Source organism: Heliangelus exortis, chromosome 30, assembly GCF_036169615.1.
Source record: "Heliangelus exortis chromosome 30, bHelExo1.hap1, whole genome shotgun sequence".
Lineage (NCBI taxonomy): Eukaryota > Metazoa > Chordata > Aves > Apodiformes > Trochilidae > Heliangelus > Heliangelus exortis.
Window position 1 is genome coordinate 3,294,963 of NC_092451.1, and position 25,523 is coordinate 3,320,485.

Below are 25,523 nucleotides of genomic sequence, written 5' to 3' on the forward strand. Positions count from 1 at the left end.
AGCTGTGATTATCACATGGATCAGAATTTGAGTAGTGAAGGGTAAAGGCAAAGGAGAGGCTTCAGCTCTTTCAAAGTTCAAGCACAGATGAAGAGAAGCCTTACATTAAGAACCCTGTGTAAGCAGTGAGTTCAGTTTATGTGCTGATGGATGCTCTGTAGAGGCCATTTGGAACAGAGCAACAGTGTTTAGTGGAGAAAAATACAAACACAATATGATTTTCATTAAAATCCTGTTTCAGGATGCAGTTACATTCCTGTTTGCGTTCAGTAAGGGAACGGGAGGGCAGTATCAGCCTCTTCTGTCGTTGGGAAATTTCTTGCCCTTGTGTGTTTAGATTTCAGGTTTCCTGCAGTGAGACTCAGGGGCTGGGAGGGACCTCTGGAGTTTGTCTGCTCCAGCTCTCCAGCTCGGGGCAGGGTCACCTAGGGGTGGGTTTTGAATATCTCCAAAGATAGATACTCAAAAATCTCTTTGGGCAGCCTGCTCCAGTGCTTGACCTCACTCACTGTAAAAAAACAAAAAACAAAACAACTTTGGTGCTGAAGTGGCCTTTTCTCTGTTTCATTTTCTGTGCGTTGCCTCTTGTTCTTTCACTCCATATCAGTGTCTGGCTCCAGAATTCATCTTTCCCCCCCTCCTTTTCCATACCTGTGTCAGATCAGTATACATAGTGCTAGAATCTCTTCTCCAGGCTGAACAGTCCCAGCTCTGTCCCTCTCATGTGTCAGATCCTCCAGTCCCTTGATCAGCTTTGTGACTGTCACTGTGTTCCCATCCCTCTTGTCCCAGGGAGCCCGAGCTGGACACGGGGCTGTTCCCTTCGGATCCTCGTGGCCTCACTGGTGCTGAGGAGAGGGAAAACCCTTGTCCTGTTGGCACCTGCCTGCACAGCAAGATGTGAGTTCCTCAGAGAGAGGACACAAATCAGGTTCCCACTCCTGGGAGGTGCTGGGTGGTCACTCAGAGCCAGCAGGGTTTGTCACATCTCAAGCTTTGGGCCTGCTGTCAATTACTTCCCTGTAAAACTTCTTAGACAGCACAGCCTTGGAAGGTCACCTAAAATAAAGCAGTCATGCTTGCCAGCAGACCTGATTAATTACAGCTCCAGGTCACACAGATAAATTTCCATGTGTGTCTGATTGTTTGTCAAGGTAATATGCAACTGTTTAAAAAGCAATCCTGTGTGTAGTGCTCTGGGTTTGTTTGTGCATGCTGCATAATTAATAAGTCCCAGTGGGAAGAGGGGAAATGTCTGAAGTAGGGATCTAGCTGGGACTGCAGGGGACATTTCTCCAAAACCAGAGAAAGGTGAGAGAATTGCCAACGTAACAGGGGTAAAGCAAGTTGGACTTTCACACCTTTTTAGAGTGGCTTTAAGTGCCTCACTAGTGGAAGTTAAGTCCTGGTTTTAAACATTGGTGTTTCTCCACTCTTGGGAGACAAGAAATGAGATCGACAGAATTAAAACTGTAGTGAAATTGTACAAAATACTGCTTTATTGCTCTAATGGCCAAGTGTTGCTGTTTAGTTGTTGCTGATTTAGTTTTAATTTAAGATAAATTAGTAATGATTCTAACTGGAACAGCAGGCAGGGCTGTATATGTTGTGCTGAGGTGCTGTGTGTGCCCATTTGAAGACAATCCATGTGTTAAACAGTTTGTGACCAACAAAGTGTAGATAGCAAGAGGATGAGGGGATGCTTTCATCTGTGAATTACCAGTGCAGACTGAGGCAGGAAAAGGAAAGATACAAACTGTTTGCTGTCAAACTTCTATGAATTTTAAGTTGCCTTATTTCTGTCACTTCAGAAATCTCATTAAAGAAAGAAGGAGTTAAATGAAACCATTTAAATGGATTGAACTGAAAGTTTTATCCTAGAAGACTTTGGCTAAGTTTAATCCACATTTTATAAATTCTTGGCAAACAGATGCCTCCCATGTTGGCACTATTTGTGCAGCAGAAATGTATAGAAATGTCACTCTGCATCAGACTGCTGAGCTTATTTCAGGCCTGGTGACTTCCACAAACCTCTCCCAAGGTTAATGTAGGTCTAGAGCTTTCACCATGCAGAAAAAGTTAAAGAATAAATTGTCAGACAGTTGTTCTTACCTTTTAGAACACGAGGCTTAGTACAGGCAAAATAATAAATGTGAGAGAGAGCTTTTATGTAGCCAAGGGAGATGTGTGGCCTGCATTGCCTTCAGGCATTCTGAGCTGGAACATTCCATGTGGGGTCACTGTGGAGAGAAATTTATGCCAGATAAATAAGGAAATGAACAAAAAATGTAACTCAGGTATTATTCAGATGTTCCTGCAACTTGATAGAAGGCTGCATGGATATCATTCCAGTCCACTTGCTGTCAGAGTGAATTCAATTAACTTCAAAAAGCAAAATATGAGGGCATCTGCAAAGTGATAAGTCCAATGTCACCTTCAAATTCGGGAAGCCTTGGCTTATTTGTAGCTTCAGCAAACTGAAGAGAAGGTAAAAATATCATTAAATAGTTTTTAGATGAGTTGGGTCCCCTCAATCCCCCCTTTCCCTTCAGAGAAACAGTGATATATTCAGACTTCTGGGGTTTTTTCCCCACATTCTCTTTAGATTAATTTTGGTAGTTACTTGGCAGTGATACTTTGTGTGACACTCAAAGCAATGAAAAACATGACTTTACCTTTTGAATTCCTCTTGTGGTGTGGAGATCAGTTCCAGTTCCACTGAGGTGTATGGGGCTGAATTAAAAAAGAAAAAGGCAAGAATCTGTGAATTAAGAATGTACAAATTTCTGCTGGTTTTGTATAAAAGGTATTTGAACCCTGCTAATGGTACAGGATCAATTAATAGCAAAAAAAGGGCTTTGTTGGCAGTGCTCTGATTCCTTTGCACCCAGAATTGTTAATAATATAAACTTTATTTTTAAACTTGTGATTTTCAGAAGAGCCTGAATTGTCAGTCTGAGACAGATTAAAATTATCTGAACACTTCATGATTTCTAGCATGCACATCCTTCATTATCTTGATGAATTTAGGACTCACTTACATGAATTTTAAAGATGAAAATAAGGTACAGGGGAAAAGAAAGTTCTGGGCTCAGGTGCTTGAAGAATTGTAGTTATTTAAGCTTCAACACCTTTAAAGGGAATAACACAGAAATACCTGTGAACATAAGGGCCTGTGTGAGCTATCTGAAATCCAAGTTCTGGAGTGACACTGAAGCCAACCTTGGTCTCTTACATCTTAGGTGGGTGAAGCAGTGACTGAGCTGCTTGTCTCATTGAAATGCCATTTTAACACCATTTAAATGCATTTGAAATTTCCAGCATAAGTGGATGCTTTGAAATTGGCAAAAGAAAAATGAGTGTATGGATGTGATGTGGAGAGACTTGTGTGAGCAGTAGAAATAGGGAAAGCTATTAATGAGGGTGGTCAGTGATGCTCAACATCCTGATAAAAGGTGTGGGAATTCAAACCAGTGCAGAAAGTGAGTGTGGAATATAAATCCTACACTTCCTGCTCTTCAGCTCAGCCTTCATCTTTCCAACTGAGAAGGGAAGGGAGAGAGAACCTTTTTGTATCTTAAAATAAAGGCATCAGAGCAAGCCTGTGGGACTCAGCTGCTCCCTGCAGGACTGCAGAAGCTGTCCCCAGAAATGGATGGAAAAGCCCCTCCTCCAGTATCCCAAAGCAGCAGTGACCCAGGGAGTGTCCAGGAGGACCTGCAGAGCTTCCCTGGTGGAAGCTTTCGTGGCTGTGCAGAAGCAGAAGAGCTCTTCCAAATCACATGCACCTTGATTAACTGCACTGCATAATTTATGCTTCCACTTATTTAATCACTCTGGAGTTTTGGTATTCACTGGCAGTTGCTAGATTACTTTATTAAATTTAGGCTGTGTTGAAGGAAATTTATTTTTGTGTATTCCTCCTTCTTAATTTTTTTTTCTTAAATGTTGTCACATAAATTACTGTGTTATCGATGAATCTGCATCCAGAGCCTTGCTATTTAGTTCTTATGCCAGAATCCTCTAAATCATGTATGGCATATGTATTATATTTTACTTTATCCTATTCTTCTCAATGATGGATTTACTTCCTGTGCTTTCTTCTCTTTCATATCAGACAAAGGTATTAAAATTTGAAAGCAACGGAGAAAAATAAAATCCAGATTTTGTCTCGTTACTCACAACAGAATGAGACCCTGACATGAAAAAGATCTGGTAAATTTCATTATAACATAAAATAGAGACATCTTTTTCTTCCCTTTGCCAGAGGAGTATTGGGGCAGGGGAGGAGAAGGGTGTCAGCTGTGCCTGTGTTGGTTTGAGGGGGTTAAGTTGAGCAGGTGAAACATTAATTACTTTTGTAAGGAGGAAGCTCTAATAGTCTAAGTGTTAATAACTCAGAAAACTGAGATTCTTTGCCCTCTTCTGCCTTGCTTAGTCTTAATAAGTCATTTACTGACATGACACTATGATTAAGGTGAGGTAAATAAGATGAAGAACTGCTGTAAGATGCTGGGTGATTGCCCATAAAATTTTGTACAAAGGAAGACTGCCTGGGCTGTGTTTTCTTGCAGCTCAATATTGTCACCTGTACTGTAGGTGTGCTGGGGTTCTTTTTTGGGAGGTCCCTGCTGCAATAGCCATTACTTGTCATGCATACTTTGTGTGGCCTTTTATTTAGCTCCAACAGGAAGGTGTTAGCAGAGAGACACTGGGGACCCAGCAACATGTGTGGGCATATTAGAACATCTGAAAAGTTACTGGGTTTGGTTTTGAGGACAAATCTATCTTCATAAAAGGAATTATTTTTTAGAAAACATCATTTTTCTTACTTAAATTAGAATAGATGTCTATTTTGATGCAAAGAGAAAATACATTTCTCAAAAGTTGTTGCAAGAAGCAAACTATTTACTGAGTTGGTACCTGATGTGGTTGGAATTTAATTTCACATTGCTATTTGTCTGAAAGGTCTTGGTTTATGAATGTCTGCATGTGTGTACATAGATATCTTTCAGCTTGTTGTGAAGGATCCCATGGAACTGTTTTCAATGGAAAATTGTTTTTCCAGTTATTCATCTCATTGCCAGTACCTCCTTCCAGTGGTAAAATTGTTTCCAACTATAGGTTTTTTTGGACAGCTGCCATCCTGGGTCTACATTTCTCTGCCAAATTTACATTGTTCCTTAGCAAAATAAAGCTCTCACAAGTTCCAGGATTTTTTTCTTTATCTATAAAGGTATCCCTTGGATATACATGAGTGTAGAGCTATATCACTGTAAATCCTACAAAAAAGGAAAAAAAGGCAATGGAAATTATAGCTTTTTAATGAGAAAATTAACTTTACGGTGGTTACACTGGGTTTTGAAGGATTATCAACCAGAAAGATTTCATTTAAGGTTTTTTCATCTGTTTTATTAAGCATCTGAAGTGGAATAGACCTAATCCTCCTAGATTAAAGTTCCATAAATTTGGGGGCCACATTACATGCAGACTTTCTTTTGTAGTCTTTACTAAAATGCTCTAATCCCCAGAAGAAGTGGGCATTAGGTTTGTAATATGGAAATTCTGTGCTCTGCCAGGGTCTATAGAGAAACTCTGCACATGAACTCCCCAGGAACTGGGAATCAGATCTTCCCAGACCTGTTGAGGAATCTGCTGCTATCAGGTGTTTGTTCTGGGCTGAATTGCTTGCTTATTCACTTGGAAAACTGAAAGCTTAATACTTTATTGATTGTATATTTGAAATAGTTATTGGTAGGAGATGTGCTTATATTAATGTCTTTGAAGAAAGGAAAATAACCCAAATTCTGGTTGCTCTTTTCCAACACTGCAGCCAAAGTTACTGATGGAAACTCAGGAGTGGCTGAAACCATTGGCCCTTAACTTGGGCTGGAGGTAATGAATGCTTGGCATGCAAAAAGTGGAGTCAAGGGGAGCTCTGTCTGCAGAACCAGCACTCCCCAGTTTTGTGGGTGAGCAAACAGGGTGATTGCTTGGCCCCTCTGGCCCTGGGTCCAGGTGGAGCAGAGCAGAGTGTTCAGGGTGGGTGGGCAGGAGGAGGGGTGCAGTGCAATGTACATGAACATGATCCCACAGGGAAGTTTCTTGGTAATGTTTTCCACCATTCCTAGAAAGAAAGGACTCAAAGTCTTGTTCTCCTTGCATGTTGTTTTTGAAAGAAGAAATTGAAGTGCAAGGAGCTGTAAGGATCTTCTCTCTCTCCATCCTGGCATCTCAGCAGAGCCTCCTCAACCCTTTCACCAGGCCAGAATTAAGTAGGTGGCAGGATTGGGGCTTTCTCTGAAAAGAAAATTATGGGATCTCTGTGATTTTTTGCTATTCTATGTAAGCAAACTGGGCTGTCTGGGGGGGTTCTGCTAGAATTCGGGTGGTTTTGAGAGTCTTGCATGTGCCTCATCCACATCTCCCCCTCCATACTGATTTCTTAGAGAAAACTTGGAACCCAACTATTCTACCTACACTTCCAACACAACTTCCTGCCAAACTGGAGCAGCAGTGCCATGGCAGATTTCATTCCTGAATTGCACTAATTCTGAGAGGAACAGGAAGTGTCAGATCCCATTCCATTTCTGCACCACTCTGTTCTCAGTCCAGGCAGTGTCTGCAGCAGACATGGTTTAGCTCACAGGATGCTGGGAGTGACAGTGACACCATGACACTTTAATGCTGCATTATAAATCACTGTCACCTGCTCCCACTTGCACCATGCATTTCATCTCACAGGTTTTTCTGCTGTTGTCCTGTTCTCCTTTCTCTCATTTTCCTGCCTGGCATCACCCTTTTCACACAGGTTTATACCCAGTCAGCTGAAACTGAGCATAATCTGGTGGTGTAAATATTTCCCAACAAATTTCCCCTGGGCACTAAGCATTGTCCACTAATAAAAGCATCTTAAGCCAGACTTAATTTTCTAGCAAAGAGAGAATATTCACTTGCATTCTTGTGTGGATTTCTGTCCTCTGTAACGTCTCTGTTTTTCCATGAAAGAAAAATATGAAGTGATGCTATTTTCAAAACCTTCCAGGTTTTGATAATTGTGGCATCTGTTCTGTTGAGATTTGTCTCAGGGTGCTCTCTAAATATTGTAAATTAAAAAACAAGAAAAAATACTTTGTCCTTAAGAGTCTGCAGTATGAATAGTCATGATTACTAAAGTAGATTTGCATAGTAGCTGTGCTGTCTTCACTGAGAATAGAATCCAGATCTCTGGAATTAATTAATATTAATTCATTATTTATGTAATATAAATCATGTAATTACCACGTGCAATTTCCATTTCAAACATGGTTAATTTATCATTTTATGTTCTTGTAAACTATGGTTGAATACAGCATTTCAGCTTTATCTTAATGTAGCTTTTGTTAATTAATTTTCCTGTAACATAACTTTGGACTTGTTTCCTAACTGACATATGTCCAGTCATGCTTTTCATCCAGTCTGTGCTACCACAGTGTAACACTGGAGACTCTTAGTCCAGGGATTGCTGACTGATTCCATGCTTCCTCCAAAGGAACCTTGAGCATCTATGAAGTTAATGCAGGTTTAGGTAGCTCTGATCTGTGCATTAAGCACTCCAGCATTTGTATAATGCAGATTCAGTGTTTGTACTGCAGCTGTTTAAGAAAACCTCATTATTGTGACTACAACATCCTCCAAATGCAGTTGTAAATCCTGGCTGGAAGTAGAAAGCAGGCTACATCTGAGCTGCTTTTGTGACTTCCACATGGCAGAGTCTGAGCTCCTCCTCAGCCTCAGCAGAGCTTGGCAACCAGGTCCTTGTCTGAAAGGGCATCACTGCACCTCTCAGCACCAAGAAGTAGCTGGATCCAGGTACATTCCTTCATCTTCTGATATCTTCATTTTACTGAAGCCTCTAATAAGCAGTTTGGTGCGTGGTAATAATTGGGGTCAATTTTCCGTGCTCACTCTTCCTTCAAAAATGGTTAAATGTTTTGAAATGGAAGTGAACTGGTAAAGGTGGTTTATGATTAATGTGTTTCATCTGGCAGGATCCCAGGATCAGAGTCATGGGTGCAGAAATGTTGAGGCCAAAGGTACCACTTGGTCTTCTCCCTGAGCCTCATCTGCAGGCTACAGCATGCTTGTAGTCTAACAATGCCAAGTCTAAGTCAAGGAAGCAGACAATTCCCTGACAGATACCTTTAACAGCCCTAAAATTTTCCTTTTTCAACATTTCATCCAATTTGTTGTGGTAAATGTTCCTTCTGCTGTGAGCTTTTCTTCTGAGCAAGCAGTGGTTTCCTCAGCTCTCCCTTCCCTCCAGCTCCTGCAGATGGAGGTGCAGACACATTGAGCTCCTGGAGCTCTGAGGATGGCTCAGGGCAGCCTGGCCTTGATTTCTGTGAAGATACAGAGCACCTGATAACTTATTCTAAACTCCTCTTTTCAATGAACTGCCTACCAAGAGCAATATATTGAGAAGCCATATGTTGACAGATAAAGCTGTATTTTTAATTCTTGTACTCTAGTTTTCCCTCTAGATGCTCAAACTCTTTTTTTTCATAATGTAAAAATATTAATTAATGAGAGACTGTCATTCACAGAGTGACACTGCCTGTCAGTAGCTAATGAATAGTGTTAAAAAATCCTACCTAACAAAACTGAGCCCAGAGCAGGATGGCAACATGATCAGGGAGATGAGAGAAGTTAATTGCTGGACTTGAAATACCTTGGGAAGGGAGGTGTTGAGAAAGTTTACAGTGAAAATTAATGATGTACAGCAAATTAATTAGGCTAAAGCTAGGAATTAAATCCTGTTTATAATAAGAGGCAAAGAGTTTTGTACACTGATGGTAAGAGGCCTATTTGAGGACCCTGTTGCAGGTCATTTGTGGAGTCTGGGCAGGGTGCTCTCTGTCTCCTGCTTGGTGAGAGCAGCAGAGTCTGGGATGCATCCCACATCCCTGGGATGTGGAGGTTAAAGCATTAGCTCAGCCCTGCTGAGGACTGGAGTGGTTTGGCTGTCAGGGCTCAGCTTGTTGGCAGGGGAGTTGTGTTTGGGCATCCCAGGGGGTGGGAGGGCAAGGGGCATCCTGTGTGTGTCAGAGGGGGCGCCTGGGACTGCTTTTTTCTTTCCCCCTCCCTGCAGACTCCTCTCACTGGGGTGATGCAGCAGTGGGAATGGGGATGTGTAGAAAAGAGAGAGAAAATATAGATGCAGGGAAATAAAAAAATGATGTTAGGCAGACTACTGTAGAGATCAAACCTTGAGGTGCTGGTAGGGGGTAAAAAATAACTACATTGTCCTTAAAATCTACTCTTCTAGGTCTTCTACTAATAGTCAAGAGTTTCTCTCTTCTGTTGTGTGTAGTCAGAAGCCTCTAAATGGTGGTGTTCTGTCTCTCTTGATGAGGTCACCTGGGGACAGCATCACTTGAGACATTTCCTCCTTCCCATATCTTCCCAGCCTTTTGACTTTGTTCGAGTGCAGGAGCAACTGAGCATATAAGTTCCCTATCACAGGGTTATCTCTGTCCTTGAAAACAGAGATCTGAAGTGTATCAGGTCTTTTTCATCTCTGGGTATGATAATATTCTCTATCAGCCTTTCCTTCAGCCCTCTTGGTACCAAAGTGAATAAAAAGTGCCCCTTGATTTCCTCAGTGATCTCCGGATCAAGCCTGTACTATTCACAATATTTGGACGTGAGGAGAGAAAACTGAACTGAATAATAAGAGACAACTGTGAGACAGTGTGTATCAGAGCCTGCCAGGTATTTCTTATCTAGGTTTTTGGATTGTATGCTCTATTAAGAGATCATCTATTAATTGGGTTTACAAGATAAGTCAGTGAACATTAGGTGTTTTCAGCAAGTTATTTGTTTGAGGTAAGTGTGGCATTCCAAGGTCTGTAACCAAAGCAGTGCTGTTTCTGTGAGATCCACATACAGCTGTTTATTGTAGAGAGCTCCTTTCTTAACAGTCTCAAAAACTCCATGTCCTTTAAGTGTTTTTGATAAGCTCCTTCTAATGATGCTTAGGTTTTTTTACAGATACTCTGTTCTCATAAGATATTCTAATGTGGTTTACTGATCTTTTGAGCAGACACTTAGCATTGTCTGCACCTGATTTTCTATTTTATTACACTTCAGTTCATCCTTTCATCCACCTTGTTCAGCATCCCCTTTGGAAAGATTTTTGGAAGTTTACTTTAGATTTGACATTCTAAACTTCATATATTGTCTGGCAGGTTGCTTCTCTCCCTCCACGAGACCTTGGAAAATGCTTTCAGAGCTGAGCCTGCAGTTCTCTGAATCTCTGTGAACATGACTCCATCTGAACAGAGATGTTTTTGCTTAGACAATAACAGTATTCTCTATTCAAAAAATAAGTGGTAGAAGGCATCAACCATTCCTTTATAGCCTGCTTCTCATTGCACTGCCATGGAACTCCATTGAGGAAGGTGTGAAATTCCTTGTGTACACGTAGATTCTTGTCTCAGTATCACATTTCAAACCCCAAGTCATTGCAGAGTGCTTCACCAAGTCAAATTACTTATTTATGGACCTCTGCAAAATCAGTCTGATGTACAGTGCTGCCTGTGCAGCTTTCATCACTGGAATTGTCTTGGTGTGTCTGCTGAACAGTTACAAATCTGGGATCTCACTCATTGCTTGCTCCGCATTTCAGAGCAGTGAGCACACCAGGATTTCATTTACTTGAACTGCTTCCATTGGATCTTTCCCTGGATATTGCTTCCATGAAGTCTTTCCCTGGATATTGCTTCCATGAGGTCTTTCCCTGGGTATTGATTCCATGAGGTCTTTCCCTGGGTATTGATTCCATGACATCTTTCCCTGGGTATTGCTTCCATAGATCTTTTCCTGGATATTGCTTCCATGAGATCTTTCCCTGGGTATTGCTTCCATGAAGTCTTTCCCTGGGTATTGCTTCCATAGATCTTTCCCTGGATATTGCTTCCATGAGGTCTTTCCCTGGGTATTGATTCCATGACATCTTTCCCTGGGTATTGCTTCCATAGATCTTTCCCTGGATATTGCTTCCATGAGGTCTTTCCCTGGGTATTGCTTCCATGAGGTCTTTCCCTGGGTATTGCTTCCATGAGGTTTTTCCCTGGATATTGCTTCCATGAGGTCTTTCCCTGGGTATTGCTTCCATGAGGTCTTTCCCTGGGTATTGCTTCCACAAGATCTTTCCCTCGATATTGCTTCCATAGATCTTTTTCTGGATATTGCTTCCATGAGATCTTTCCCTGGGTATTGATTCCATGAGGTCTTTCCCTGGGTATTGCTTCCATGAGGTTTTTCCCTGGATATTGCTTCCATGAGGTCTTTCCCTGGGTGCTGCAGCTGCAGCTTGGGTGCTTCCTGCAGTGCCTCACTTGCTCGGTGCTGCTCTCCAGGTGGAGTGAAGAGCCCGGGCAGAGCTGCAAGGTGCCTCAGCATGGACAAAGCTGAAAGGACAGAGCCCCAGCAAAGCTGGCCTGGAAGCTGCTGTGGAGAAGAGAGAAAGTGTTTCCCTGCTATGATATTTGCTTTAGTTCTGCTCCTGCTTTTTCTCTGTTGACTTGTGTGAGGTTTAAGCTCAGAGGCTGTGAGCTCAGCTGCAGTCCCTGGGTAGCTAGAGAATGGCAGAGAGCTCGTGTCTTGTGTCACTATAGATCAAATCAGAGTTATCTTGCCTTTCTAATCAAATCTTTTTGTGTACTAACTGATAGAAGAGATCACTGAGCTGGGGCCTTGTTTTCTTGGATGCCCTGAATTACCAGTAAGAGCTCACTGGAAGGAGGTGGCATCTCACCCCAGGGATGAAGTTCTCCAGGGCTCTCTGGACCATTGAACATGCACATGGGCTGAACCCTTCCCAGTGCACAGACAGGATTTGCACACTGAGAACCTGGGCTCCAAGTGGTCCCCTGGGAGCTATCACCTGTGCTGCAGATTCCTGCTTCCCTGCTCTGCAGCTGGGCTCAGGGCTCAGCTGGTGGGGATTGGCACTGCTGCCTTGCTTGCTTGAAGTGGGTGTTAAGGCCATGGTGCCAGTTCAGCTGCTGGCCTTGGGGCTTTGTTTGGGGAGCTGGCCATCAGCTGGCAGGCAAAACCTCAACATGGCCAAGGTCTGAAAGCAACTTGCACACTACCAGAATTGATCTCTGAAGGTGAGAAGCAAGTTCAGTGTGTTGATCTGAACTGCCTTAAAGGAGCTGTTTTTCTTCTAAATGGGGTTACAGCTATTTTATTAAAATTTGCAGAACTCGTGCCCCAGTGTTCTTCATCTTCAAAGCTGATGTTACTGCAGTTTCATTATTCAACCCATCAGGCAGCAACGGCCTCATAACTGAGCAGGGTTGCATGCTGGGGTGGTAGCATTACTGAATAAACTGGATTTTCATCCAGCCATGACCATTTGGATTATAACTTTTCGAATCCGTCGCTTCAGTAACTTCTCTTAAGCAAAGATCATAGCCCAACTTGAGCTTTTAGAACCACAGCAGGGGCAGAGGAAATGCTTTAAAGGGCTTTGAGTAACGTGTACAGATTAAGGGACAGCCAAGTGGGAGAGGTTAATAGAGTAATTCCTTTGTTAGCAAGGACTGTGAGGACAGGCAAACAGCCCTTTTGTTTCCTGCATCCACCCTGTGTCCCAAAGCTCCTGATTCAAGGTTTCTTTGTAGTGCTCTGAACAGCTGAACCCAGAGAGGTTCAGAACTCAGCAAAGTGTGCAGATGATGGCAAAACAGAAGTTAAGATTTCAACTCAGGTTGTTCAGAAGCTTGGGATTGTTGGGATGGACACTGTTACTTTGGACTAAATTGGAAACTCTTGATTCAATAGTGTGACATCCACAACCCTCCTGTTGTCTGTTAATGATTCCTAAGGTGGCTCTCAGAATGGCTGAAGAAACCTTAGAAGATTTTCCATGAAAATACCCTCTTTTCCCTTCTTTTTGCTCCAGCTAGGAATGTCCTTTTCTTACTTGTTGGTGTAGCTGGGAGGATAAAGAAGTTTGTCTCTTTTTCTTGACAATTGTGTTTGATTTGAGTTTGAGTGGAAAGTGTTTAGTTATAGAACTTGTTAGTTCTCTGACTGAAACCTGGATAATCTGGGGCACTTTACTGAACCTTTTTTGTGTATCAGTTTCCTATTTTTAAGCTAAAATAATGAGAGTTCTGTTCTGCCTCTCTGTGATGTCTCCTTACACCTCCTGACCTTGCCCTCTTTACATAATATTTAGATTGCAGTTATAAAAATGTTCCTACTGTATTTATGTTTACCTTAACATAGACTTACGGGGATGCTCTTTATTTATAACCATTTATTTACCTGGGTTTGTTCAGGTGGGCATTACCTGTGTCCTGGCATGCAGGTCAGAGTTTTGTTCTGCTCTTTTTCTCCCTTGGACTCACAGAAAAGGCAAGATAGGCAGAAGCACCAAAGCATTGCTACAGCTGCCTCTCACCTTGAAACCACAGGTGAAACCCATAAATTTTAAATATTGGATTTAGGGTTTTGAAGATTCTTGATAGAAATACTACCAATGGTGAGGCACTCTTGGGATTTACACCATACTTTGATTTAATTATTCTTCAAGACACATTATGTCCTGTCAAGGCTTTTGTCCTTTGCTGTCAAGGCTGCAAGCACCAATTTCACTTTTCCAAAGAGACCCATAATAGGTTTGAAAATAAGGAAGTAAAGAAAGTTGTGGATATAATGATTATAATTTTGGGTGTCATGAAATTATAATCTTTCTAACTATGCTCCAAACAATACATTTGTCTGTAATTGTGCACGTTTAGGCCTTCCCAGGCAGTATTTTACTTGCCTTTGTGTCAGTATTGGTATCAGCAGGAAAAAGGGCAATACTGGTCCTGAAATCCACCTGGGTCTTTGCATGGAAATGACACGGGTGTAAAGAGGTCAGTGGTTTTCTTGCTCTTGGAACACAGAGCAGTTTTTTCATGTGGGTTTTAATTATGCCAGAGAAATCCTTTGAGTTGGGAGAGCAGCTAAGAGTTAGAGGTGGCAACTGGGACACTGTTTCAGTGGGGCCATATAAATGTTTATTTGTAGGGCCACCACCTCCCCCAGTGTTGCCAGACAGTCTCCCAGTCAAGGGGTAAATCAGACCAAGTGTGAACAAAACCTGAGCTCCTGACCCCTCTGGAGCCTTTGTACAATCACTCCAAGACCATCACATCTCACCCTGTTACCCCTGGGTATTCCCCACTTTCAGTCTTTAAACTCTTATGGACTGTTCTTATCCCATGTTCCATCACAGAGGTAGCTCCATTTTACTGGAATGTTTTCTGTGTAAAACCTGTAATGCTTATCAAGTGCATTAGGAGTCTTCAGAATGAATAGAACTGGTATATATTTGGTCTGAGATTTTTGAAGACACCTAGGGAATTTGGAGGCTCATTTCCTATTAATTTTTATGGGATTTTGGCATCTAAATGCCCTGGTTAACTTTCAGAAGTCTCTCTTAGTGGGAGGTGTAGAAGTACCTGTTTAGAATGAGTTGAATTGTGTATGTAGTTCTTTAGATACTTAAGTGTTAGATACTTCAGAATAAAATTATTTAAAAAAATCCTGTGGTGGATTATTACATAGTGACTTGCTCTGGAAGTGTCTTTTTCTTAACTCTTAGAATTTCAGTGTTGGCTTGGAGCTTGGGAGTTTATACTCCTTTTAACTCCTTAGCCCACTTAATATAACTCAAGAAGTTCTAAGTAACCATAAAAACGTCCTGATGGTATTTTAGGTTCTGCTAATCAATATTGGTATTTGTGAAGTAGGACAGAGCTCCTAATTGTGTCATTGTGCACTGACGTGAGCTACAGCTCTCATTAGCACCAGCTTTCCCTGACAGGGGAACTTGGTTAGCAGAGGAGTGCATTTTCTCCAAGCTGGTGCTACTGAATGTTTACTACTGCTAGTAGTAACTCTTCTCTGACTGATGTTTGTGTAAGGATTATCAGCAGCAGAATTTCAGGAGTTGTCACTGGTGGTAGATGTGCTCCTGGTATTCAGTATTTGCTATTCAGAGGCAGAAAGATTTACAAAACCTCAACTTTGCTCTCTGAAAAAAAACAAAAAAAGCAAAATAAACCTATTAGAACATGCTACATCTATACTAGAATGTGATCCACATGCATGGTAATAGCTTTTCTGTAGATCATTCTCCACTTTTAGGGGCCCTGATTGCATTTGAAACATACCTTGGGTAGGATTATTCCCTGTGACATTTCAGAAAGCTTCTCCAGGAGCTGCCATGAAGTTGTCTCACGTGGCTTGGTTATCCTGCTCCTCTGGGAGGCTCTGGGAAAGTCTCAGGTTTTGGCAGGGAGATTTTCCCACTTGCTTATTTCCAGTTCCTCTCAGTCACTTCACATTGCTCTTAATCACAGCCACCATAAATAATTTTTCTCCAACCTCTATTTTGGATCCTTTGGGCATTTGTAAGCAGTTACATTCTGTCTCCATGCTCACTTAACCAAGGATGGGCTAATGTAAGACAACAGCTAGTAAGAAACTGTGTAGTATGTATTGAGTACACCTGCCTTCCTAATTAGTACATGCCAGGTTTAATTGTATGGCTGCAAACACTGGATCAGACTACTTCCCATGACATATTGTGACTGAAACAGCCCACATTTATTCTGAAGGTAAGTGTTGCCCAAAATTGAAATATTTGTCTTCTTTGACACAAATTATAATTATCCTAAAGAATCTGAAGGTGCTTCCTCCTCCCCTCCTCCTTTTTTGTCTATCTAATTATCACTGGAGCTCCCAGTGCAACTGGTTGGCATCGCTGCTTATTAGCCAAATCATTTCTTTAGCAATTATCAGTAATTTAGGCAACCATTTTGGAAAACATCCTGGAGTGCAAGGCAGAGCTTCTACCTTCAGCAAATTCCCAGATGCACATCAGGTTCTCTGCTGGTATAAATGCAAGAAACCCCATGGAAGGTAATGCAGACAAATTAACATCTCATATTTAAAACCAGGACACAATTTTATTGATAGATATTGAAACTATAAATTAAGCCTGACTTTAGCAGGTCTGAGTCTCCACAGCACCAAGAGAGACAGGATTTATACTGGCTGAGGAGCTTGATTGAAATCCTGTGACCTTTATTTTGTGGTGAAGTAATTCAAGTGCAGTGCTGACAGCCCTGGACATTCAGACACCAGCCTGCAGCCCCAGTCAAAAAGACCCTGACACTCTGATTTCTTTTGAGTCCTTAATTTCTTTGGAGCTCTTGGGGGTTTGCTTCGTGGTCATGTTTTAGATCTTGAAACCTTTTTTTCAGTGAGAGTTGTGGTAATCTCATCATTTCATGGTATCAGAAACCGAAGGATTAAGAAAGTAAATATTATGAGACTGATAAAACCCTAAGAATCTTCAGCATTGTAAGCAGCCCAAGGCTTGCCAGAGGCTGGCATGTAGTTGCTCTCAGGAATGACCAAGTAAGGATGTTTTTAGTCAGTTTTTAGTCAAGCTTTTCGCCCCACAGATGGCCCAAGGTGCTGCTGGTTAGAGAGTGGACAGCTGACCCAGGGCCAGAGGAGTTCTTGATGCCTGAGAGTGAACAAAAGGCTGGGTTTGCTTTCCTTCAGATGAGTGGAGCTTCGTTGTGACCAAGTGTCTCAGTTTGCCACCTTGCTGCCAGTTGGGAGTTTTTCAGAAGGGCTTCCAGTGTCACAGTGACATCCAAGTGGTAATGATGGGTCAGCAGTTGTTTGAGTTACACCCCTGGAAGGAAAGAAAGAAAGAAGGCAGGCCCTGGAAAACAAAGGCAAAGGGTGTCTTAGGAGTTAAGTTCATGATCTGAGACACTGGCTTAGTTCCCAGCCCTGTCACAGTTTCTGTGTGACCTTGGACAAGTCATGTCATCTTTCTTTACCTGAGTGCTGTGTGAGGCAGTAATGATGTCTCCCTGGGCACTGAGATTGCTTTCCTGCTGCATATTGATGCTGAGGGGTCTGGGCTCACAGGTGTTTCTCCAGATTCAGGATGTTAGGATATAGATTTCTGTATGCTGCCTGTGCGTGGAGCACTCAGGAGGTCCAGAGCTATATAAATACAGATATAATCAAACAAAAGCCCAGCCCCGTTCCTTTATTCACACTGCAATCCTGACAGATGTGGTCTCAGCAAGATTCCACCATATTCCACAGCTGAGTGGAGTCCGTATGCTATTGAAACAAAAGAAGAAGATTAATTAGGCTGTCAGCCTCTGAAATTGGGTTTGTGGATGGCAGGCGTGCTCAGAAGCCTGCGTGGAGTTTGTCCATTTTTTTAATTATAGGAACAGAGAGAGGGAAAAGAGAGAAGCTGGCAGAAGCACCCATCTCTGGGTGGCAGGATGTGCACCCGAGTGCTTGGGCGCTGTTTGCTTGGCAGTGGGGACACAGAGGAGCTGCAGAGGGCACGCTGGAGCTGAACAAACAAAACATCTCTGGGTGCTTCTGCAACTGAATTCCCTCATTTCTGGAAGTCATTGGTCCATCACCATTTCTTGCATGTCAAGTCAAGCCAGTGTTGTAGTCTCTGGGCTCCCCATGGCTAGGGAAGGCTTGACTGACCCCACTGCACACTTGGAGCCCACTTGCCAGCATTTCCAGAAGGAAATGTAGCCCTAGGGAAGGGCAGATGGGGTCTGCAGTACCTCTGAGCCTTTAGGGCAAATGCCTGGAGTGCCACAAGAAGCTTGAGCTCCAGCTGCTGGTACAGGAGCTCCCTGCTGGAGAGCTGGGGCTGGCCTGGCCCCCAGGGGCTCCAGCCCACCAGGGATTGCTCTGTCCTGGAGCATCTTCTGTGGGCAGCTCCATAGATTCCAGGTGTGACTTATACTGAGCAGCAGCTGTTTTCCCCAGCCTGAACTTGGGCTTGTTTGATGGCTGAATTGTGCTTGCAGGCAAATGAATTTTTTGGTGTCTATTCATTAAAATTAGACAGCATCTAGGTGGCAGACTGGAATGCAGTCTGTATTAAACAACAGCCACCTGCAGCAGGGGACATAATCTGCCTGTGCCCAGCTTGAGACCTGTTGTATCCTTCTAAAGATGAAGGAGATGAACATTGTATTCTAATTCTTTCTAATTTAATTCTACTCCATTATATGCATCTCAGAAATGAGCACCTGTTTTATTCTTTCTGTAAAGAGAAGAAGGGGGGTGGGAGGGGGGCATCTGCTTCTGGGCATACTCCAACCCAGGTTCCCTCTCCTCTGCTGGCAGCTTCAATTGGAAAAGAAAATCTGTGCCTTCAGCTGCTGGAGGCAGAGGTAAAGTCTTTCCTATTGGAGAGGAGGGCTCTGTGGTGGGACAAAACCCCATGTAGGGGCTATCATCCCTTCTCTGCAAAAATAAAGCTGGCTTCGGGGACTGAGGAGAACCAAGTAACAGCAATTCCAGCCCTTTCTGTGCAGGTGAAAGAGAGCTCAGCACAAGCAGCTCACTGGGCAGGAGTGGCAGAGCTCACAAACCCAGCAGAGCTTTCCCATCTCTTGGCCCCTGGTGGTGGTAACCCCCCAGCAGCAGCCCTGGGTGAGATGTGGAGCACCAAGGAACTGCAGAGGGGCTGTGTGAAGGCACTTACCAGAACAGTTCATTTCTCTCTGTCCCTGCAGAACGTGCTGCTTGTTGATGCTGCTGCCCTAGAAGAAAGGAAACATACAATAAATCCTTCTGTCTTCTTGCTGTACTGTAATATATACGAGTGACAGAATTCTGAATGCTTTTACGTGCTCTCTCTGCTGTTTCTTGCCAGGCTTCATTGCTTGCTCTGCAGCTGTGCTGCTGCTCTGGGGTTGTCCCAAGGACAGGCTGTCCCCTAGGGCTCAGCACCTGAAGGCTGCCCTCAAATCCCAGAGGGTTTGCAGGTATTCCAAATATCCCCAAAGGTGAACCCTGTGATCCAAACGCTGAAGGATCTTAGAGGAGTTGCCAGGATGCCACAGCTTCTGTAAGAATCAATGAGAGTTTGGGAAATTTTGCTCAGCCTCCTACCAGAATGTGTTTGTGTGCCATGATGAGGGGTGACAGCACTGCTGGGTTCCTGGGAGCACGTTGGAGCTCTTTGTGTTTGGCAGTGCCTGGCTGAGGAAAATGTAGAACAATGCAATTAACTGAATCAGCACTGGGTTACAAGGCAAGAAATAATTCTTTGTTTACTGTTAATTAATATTTGCTGAGTGATTAGCGTGGTATTTAGGAGTCTGTATTATGTGACCTTTACAAATCATGGCAAGGCAAATGAACAGGAGTGGGTGGGAGGTGTCAAAGATCCAGTGCTCAGGGGCTGAGCATCAGCTTGCATGAACCACAGCAGTTTTCCTGAAGGTACCAAACTTTGCTATCCCAGCCCGTGGGCTGGAATTTCTTACCTGTCCTCTAGCCTCCTAAAACCAGCAGATAGTTGTTTTCATCTGTAGGGATTAGAGCTCAGAGAATACCTTTGCTTGTCACATGGATGCAATATATTTTTTATTACTCCTCTGAAGAGATTCTCATGAACACTTCAGAAGAGGTTCAGAAGTAGTGCCTTAATTATTGAAAACCATTTCCCCCTTACTTAAGGATGCTGCCTTTCATCCAGCCAAGCTGCATTTATTGCAATGAACAATAATTTTAATTTCAATGAAGTTTTGTATGTACACATCTCTGGATCTTGTATCCATCTGGTTGCCATCTGCTGACTGGTTTGCTATTTCTATAAAAGCTTCAGGTTTTTAATTGTAGATGGTCAGGTACTCATTACCACTGCTATCATTCAGCTCATCTTGGAGACAGCACATAACTGCATTAGTCTCCTTGTATAATTAGGTTGCCAAGACAGCCAAGATGTTTGGCTTGCTTTAATTTGGCTTCAGTGAGCATGCACTTCCTCCAAAACTGTGTGTACTTCTTCTAAAAAGGGACTGATTTTAGTGGACTAGAGGCAGCATATTAGTTGGGAATTTGCTCTTGATCAGCTGTAATTGTGGTTGTGCTGAACTCATTCACAGGAATCTGCCACAGTTCCTATTGTGAATCACTCCACAAATGCAGCCAACAACCTTGGATAACTTACAGGGACAGGAGACAACCAGTCCCTCCTACCAGAGAGGAGAAGCTTCCTGGAGCTGCAGACATTGCTGCCTCAGAGCTCACCTGGCCTGGGCAGAGCCTGGTAATAATTTGGGCCAAAATTCTTCCAACTGAGTACATGATACTGGGGGGGTTTGAGTGGGAAGGCTCTGGCTCCATTTGCTAGGTTGGAACAGCTCTCTGTACACATGCATCATTTCCATTTACTGGTCCAGTTTGTTGGGCTCAACATAAGTCCAGGTAAAAAGATGTTCACAGTAAACTCACCCCTGTTCCCTGCTGGGGGCTTTGCATCTTTGTCAGGATGAGCTTTCTGAAGGTGAGGTTGGGGAGGAGTTGAAGAAACATCCAAACAGAGAACTCCAGGCCCACTCAGAGGTATGAAATCAGATTCTGTCTTCTCCATAGTAACCAGCCTGAGCTCAACTGCTCCTCTTTTCATCCTTGCTAGACACAGTCCTGCTGGGAACATTTCCTGTAGCTGAGCATGGTTCCTGAGCTGCCCTTCCCTACACCAAGATGCCTTTCTGGAGTTCCAAATGCTCAGGGGTCCCCCTGTCTCCTGCTCCATTGAACAACCAGTTAAAAAATGAAATAAAGAGAAAACCTCCACCCCATTCAACAGCTGCTCCAGAGCCAGGAAGCACTGATTCACTTGTAGCAGGATCTGCTCCAGTTTTCCATCCAATTGCAGTCCAGGGAAGTCCAGGAGGGAAAAAGCCTTTTCTTGAAGCAAGGTGAGCCTGTAGTGGTAGAAGTTTTTTTTTGTTTTTTTGTGGCTGTTACCGTGACTCAGACTTTTAGGTGGCTGTGGTAAATTTCACTTCACTTTCAACACCCAAAATGTCATTCAGCCTCAGGCAGCTGTCATGTTGTTGGGTAGAGGATAAATCTTTGAGAAAGCAGGGCTGAGGAAAGTGCCCCTGGTTTGCTGCAGTTCTCAGTAGGTCACACAGCCATTCAGTCCTCCCCAGTAGACCCAGGGACCCCAATTAGCATCAAAGCTCATCATGGTGGTGCTGTAGGAACACCTAAAGGAAAGTGGTTTACCTGAGGTGTAATGCAGGCACGTTTTTTTTGTGGGGAAAAAACCAAAAACTCTTGGGCTTTTAGAAGTTCTATTCCAATAGAAGTTTTCCAAGTGTTCAGGAATATAAAGGTTCATTTTCAGATGTGATATAGGCAGTTAGTAGCCTCTCTTTAAAAAAAAAAAAAATCTGACAAAAAACCTCTTAAAAGCCCAAACCCTAAAAATCTCAGCTGCTTTCATGCATCTAGGCACCCAGCATTTAAATGGGAGTTTGAGTGCTTAAGTCAGGTCTGAGAAGCAGAATCAAGGTTTTAAGCCACAGATACACTTTTTGAAGCATTATCCCAATTTTGACTCCCAGTAAGTAAGTTGCTTTAAAGATGAAATCTGAAAATCACCAGGGCTTTCTCTGGCTGCCTCTGATTTTTTTTTTTTTTTCTCTTCAGCCATAAAGCCAAATTATACCAGGGTATATCCCATGTAATTCCCTTTCTGGCCCTATCTTATCTCTAGCTCTTAGCTGATGTGATTGAAAAACTCTGCCATTCCGTGACATAAATCCAAATAGTGAGTGCTAGAGGCTGTCACAGCTCTTCCAAGGAGCAGGTCCAGTCACTTCAAAATGGTCTCTCTCTATATATATATATGTATATATTGTTATTTTTATTCTTTTCAAAATCTAAAACCAGGTTGCACCTTCCAGTGCTGTGCTAGAAGAACAGGATGGGCAATGGGCTGAGGTGAGGAGTAAAGAGAAGTGTTGGGTTTGGTTCCAGCAGTGGGAGGGGTTTGGATAAGGACCTGTTCTATTTTGCAGCTGCTTAAATTGCCTCAATTGTTCTGTTCCTTTGTCACAGCTCTCAGGGTTTATTTGGAATGTGTAGTCCAAGGCAGCTGAGTCTTGTGTGTACCTGGAAGCCAACTGGCACCTCAGTACATTAAGTTTGTAGATTTTTGAGGACAGGAAGGAATATGGTGGATAGTGGAATGAATCTGCAGAGGGACCAGGTATTAAGGTGAATATCATTTATTTAATGTACTTAGGATTAGAACTCTCTGAAACCACATTTTAAAAACTGCTTTCTCTTGTGCAGTGAGCTGGGAGAGTTCAAGTGCTAGAACACAAGTTGCTCATCCAGATCCTCTCTCTGATGCTGAAGTGCTCATTGAAAGCTACTCAGAACATCAGATGAAATTCTCCTCTCTGTATTGCTGTCAATATCTGAAACTCTGGATACAGACCTGGCCTTAAGAGGTTGCAGATTAATGCAGATTTAACAATGAGACAAATCTTCCCCAGTGCATTTAATAAGGTTTCTGAGGTAGAATTTACTTGGACTGAGTTGGATATAATTTTTGGTGGCATGACAACCTAAGAGAGATAGGGCATGCCATGGGCAGGATTTAGTGCTTCATCTTTTTGTATTCACCTCACTCAACAAGGCAGGAAATTTATTTACTATCCAGAGGCAGCTAACTGTCTTTCTAGTGCATTGTTTCAGCAGTCAAAAATGGCAATATATCTATATATCTATTTTTAAATGAATGGCTTTCAATACCCAAGGAGAAGAATGAGAAACCCTGTTTGTTCTGCTATTGACAGAGAAATGAATTTTACCACAAAGTTGAATCTCAGACTTAGTTTTGATTATTTTTCTTAAGGAGTTTTTGTGTTGTGATTTTAAACTTTCTTCTGTTGATCCCAGAGGAAGCAGCTACAGGATGATGTGTTCTGGATCCCTCTCTGTTGTATGAGGATGGCATGGGGCCACTCTGTGTCATTAACAGTCAGAATGTCACTGGCACTGAGGGGGAAAGATTCTTCCCATGTGCAAGATCCAAGGAAATCTGTTTTGGGGGAGAGGAGAGGAGGGGGCTGACAGGCAGTAAATGTCCAAACAGGATCATTTTCTCAGCAGGTAAGGGGAGGGAAGAGCCCTTCTGTTTGCCAGCCCAGCACTGTGTTCTCTGTGTTCCCTCCTTTCAGCCCCTCTGAGAAAATGTTTTCCTCCTCCTTGAGAGTTGTGGTGTGTGCAGCTGCATCTCTTAGAACTCCTCAGAGATTTGAAATGAGAAAATAATCTTGTGCAAGCTGAGCTCTGGGATTAGATCTCTTGGAGAAGCTGTGGCCTGGAGTGTGTTTATCCACGTGCTTTGGTCCATTCCAGGCCCTCTTTGAAGCCCAAGGTGAAGTGGAGAGGGTACAACTTTGCTGAAGTCTTAAATGATGGTGGGTGTATATTTTCCAGTACTGTGTATAGTGCTCAGTCTGTCTAAATGATTCATGGAATCCTACAAGTAGTAAAGTTCACAGACTTACCCAGGATGTTGTCAGTGTGGCATGAAGGAGCAGCAGGGTTTGTAGCAGTTGAGTAGAAAAAGTTTGAAAAGCCATTTTGGAGTAAAGCTTTTTTCTTCAGTGAATGTTAGTCTTGATGGTCCACTCCCTGTAGCTGGTAAGGCTGAATAATCCTGTTCCATAGAGGCATAATTAGCATTACATTTTATTTTATGAAGCATCTTTTCAAATGATTATCCTCAGAGTGCAGTTCCTGCAGTCTGGTTTATTCCATTTGCCTGGACTCTGGATGTGATGGATCAGTACCCAGCTGGGTAATTTTCCAGTCCTGTTCTCCCAGCCTCAGTTTACCTTTAACCACCTCACCCAGTGAGGGAATCTTCTCTAACACAGGGCTTTAGTTTTGCAGGAACTTTTACAGGGGCAAGAAAGGATGGAAGAGTACAGTGTCCTGAGCTGACCTGAGACCATCTCATTCCACAGGGAGTGTTATGACACTACCATGGGATAGGTTTATTGGAGCAATGCTTTCACACTTCTCTGTGGGTTTTCTCCCAGCCAGTTCCTTCCCCAATACAATAGGGATCTGCAACAACCAAGCTTTTCTTCTCTCTTTGTGAATATTCACTTGTTTTCTGTGCATACTTCAAGTCCCAGGATAAATTACAGGCACAGAAAGAGATTATTTTGTGATAAAACCATAGAGTACATACTGATTTTTAACAGTCAAGACTGAAACGTGGGCTGGATTTCCAGTTCTCCTGAGGCAGAGCAGTCCCCTGGCCTTTGATGGAGCTGTGCAACATCTCTGTGGTTTTTATTTTTGTTAGTTTGCACTCATGAACATTACATATCAGGCTGTATTGATTTGCAGTTGTGATGGCAGATGAGTTTAATTTCTGATTGCACTAATTACCCCATGCTGCTGTGTTTAATCCTGCACTGTGGTGAATGGAACTACATAGCTTCAGGGATTCTTAGAGCCATAAAAGCATTATTGGCTTTATGAGTTTTTCACTAATGCAAAAGATAAGCACTTCACACTTCCTAGCAACCAGGTACTTTACCTGTGTGGAATCAGGAGTGCATCATCATCAGTTAGTAAGTTATAGTTTGAAAAAAAATGAAAAATAGCAACTATTCTTTCTGCTCCACTGAAGCCCTGATTCCCCATGAAGTTTGGGAGACTTTTTCCTTTGCTTAAAAAGATAAAAGCAAAATTAATTGGAAATGACAAGAGGAAAATGATCCAGCTGAATGCTTTGATAAGCAATCAAGACTTAATAGATTAGAAAATATAATTAATTACTTAATTATACTCAAAGTGGTTGTTGTTGGTTGAATGTTCATTGAAAAGCCATTGCTGTGGAGAAGGATGTGCCTGGTGCATGAGGATCAGTCCTGAGGAAACCATTGCTGCTGGGGAGAGCCTCAGTGAGCAGCTTCTTCTGGTTGATTCCCCTGCACAAAGACATTGCAGACCTTCCAAAAGCTTCACAACCACCAGTTATTTGCCCTCCCAGTCAGCTACCTTGTACCAGTACCCAGGCCTTACCTGGGAGAAAGATCTGATTGCTGAGGTCACTTTGCAGGTCAGGAAGGTTTCTTGATTTCGTTGCTGCAGAAGAAACCTGCAGTTGCTGAATGCCAAAGCTGTCCCACTCCTCTTGCTGGAGGACTGGAGTCTTCCATCTTTACTGGTCTTTCATTTTCTGTATCTGTTTCCAAGTTTGTGAAGGCACTTGGAGATACAGAGTAGGGAGAAGAGGATTCAGCTGGTTACAGAGCTGTGTGTTCATTCTTCTAAGTGCCCTTCAGTGAGGTGCAGCAGCAGCAGCCAGGGATGGAGGGACAGAGATGGAGCTGAAGTCTCTTGGTCCTTGCACGTTACCAAGAGGAAACTCAGAGCTCTTTGCTCTGCCCTGGAGGGCAGGAGCAGCAGCAGCAAGAGCAACCTCGTCCTGCTGTCTCTGTTTGACTTCATCAGCTCCCAGGCAAGGGATTTCTGTCTCCCCAGAGCCCCCCACACTTCCCAGGGCAGGACTCTGGTGCATTTTGTCTTCCTGTGAGCAGGATGGAATTAACTGGCTAACAGAT

The 25,523-nt window shown here is 43.0% G+C and overlaps 1 protein-coding gene and 1 long non-coding RNA gene across 7 annotated transcripts in view; one reads left to right on the top strand and one right to left on the bottom strand.

Moving 5' to 3' along the window:
• The window catches only part of LRRTM4 (leucine rich repeat transmembrane neuronal 4), a 397,419-nt gene that overhangs the window by 348,174 nt on the left and 23,722 nt on the right, over positions 1–25,523 (top strand). The window lies entirely within an intron of this gene.
• Positions 15,995–17,618, bottom strand: LOC139788886 (uncharacterized). Its single transcript, XR_011722973.1, has 2 exons — positions 16,911–17,618; positions 15,995–16,789 (listed from the first exon to the last, which is right to left on the bottom strand). It is a non-coding gene; the product is annotated as an uncharacterized lncRNA (long non-coding RNA).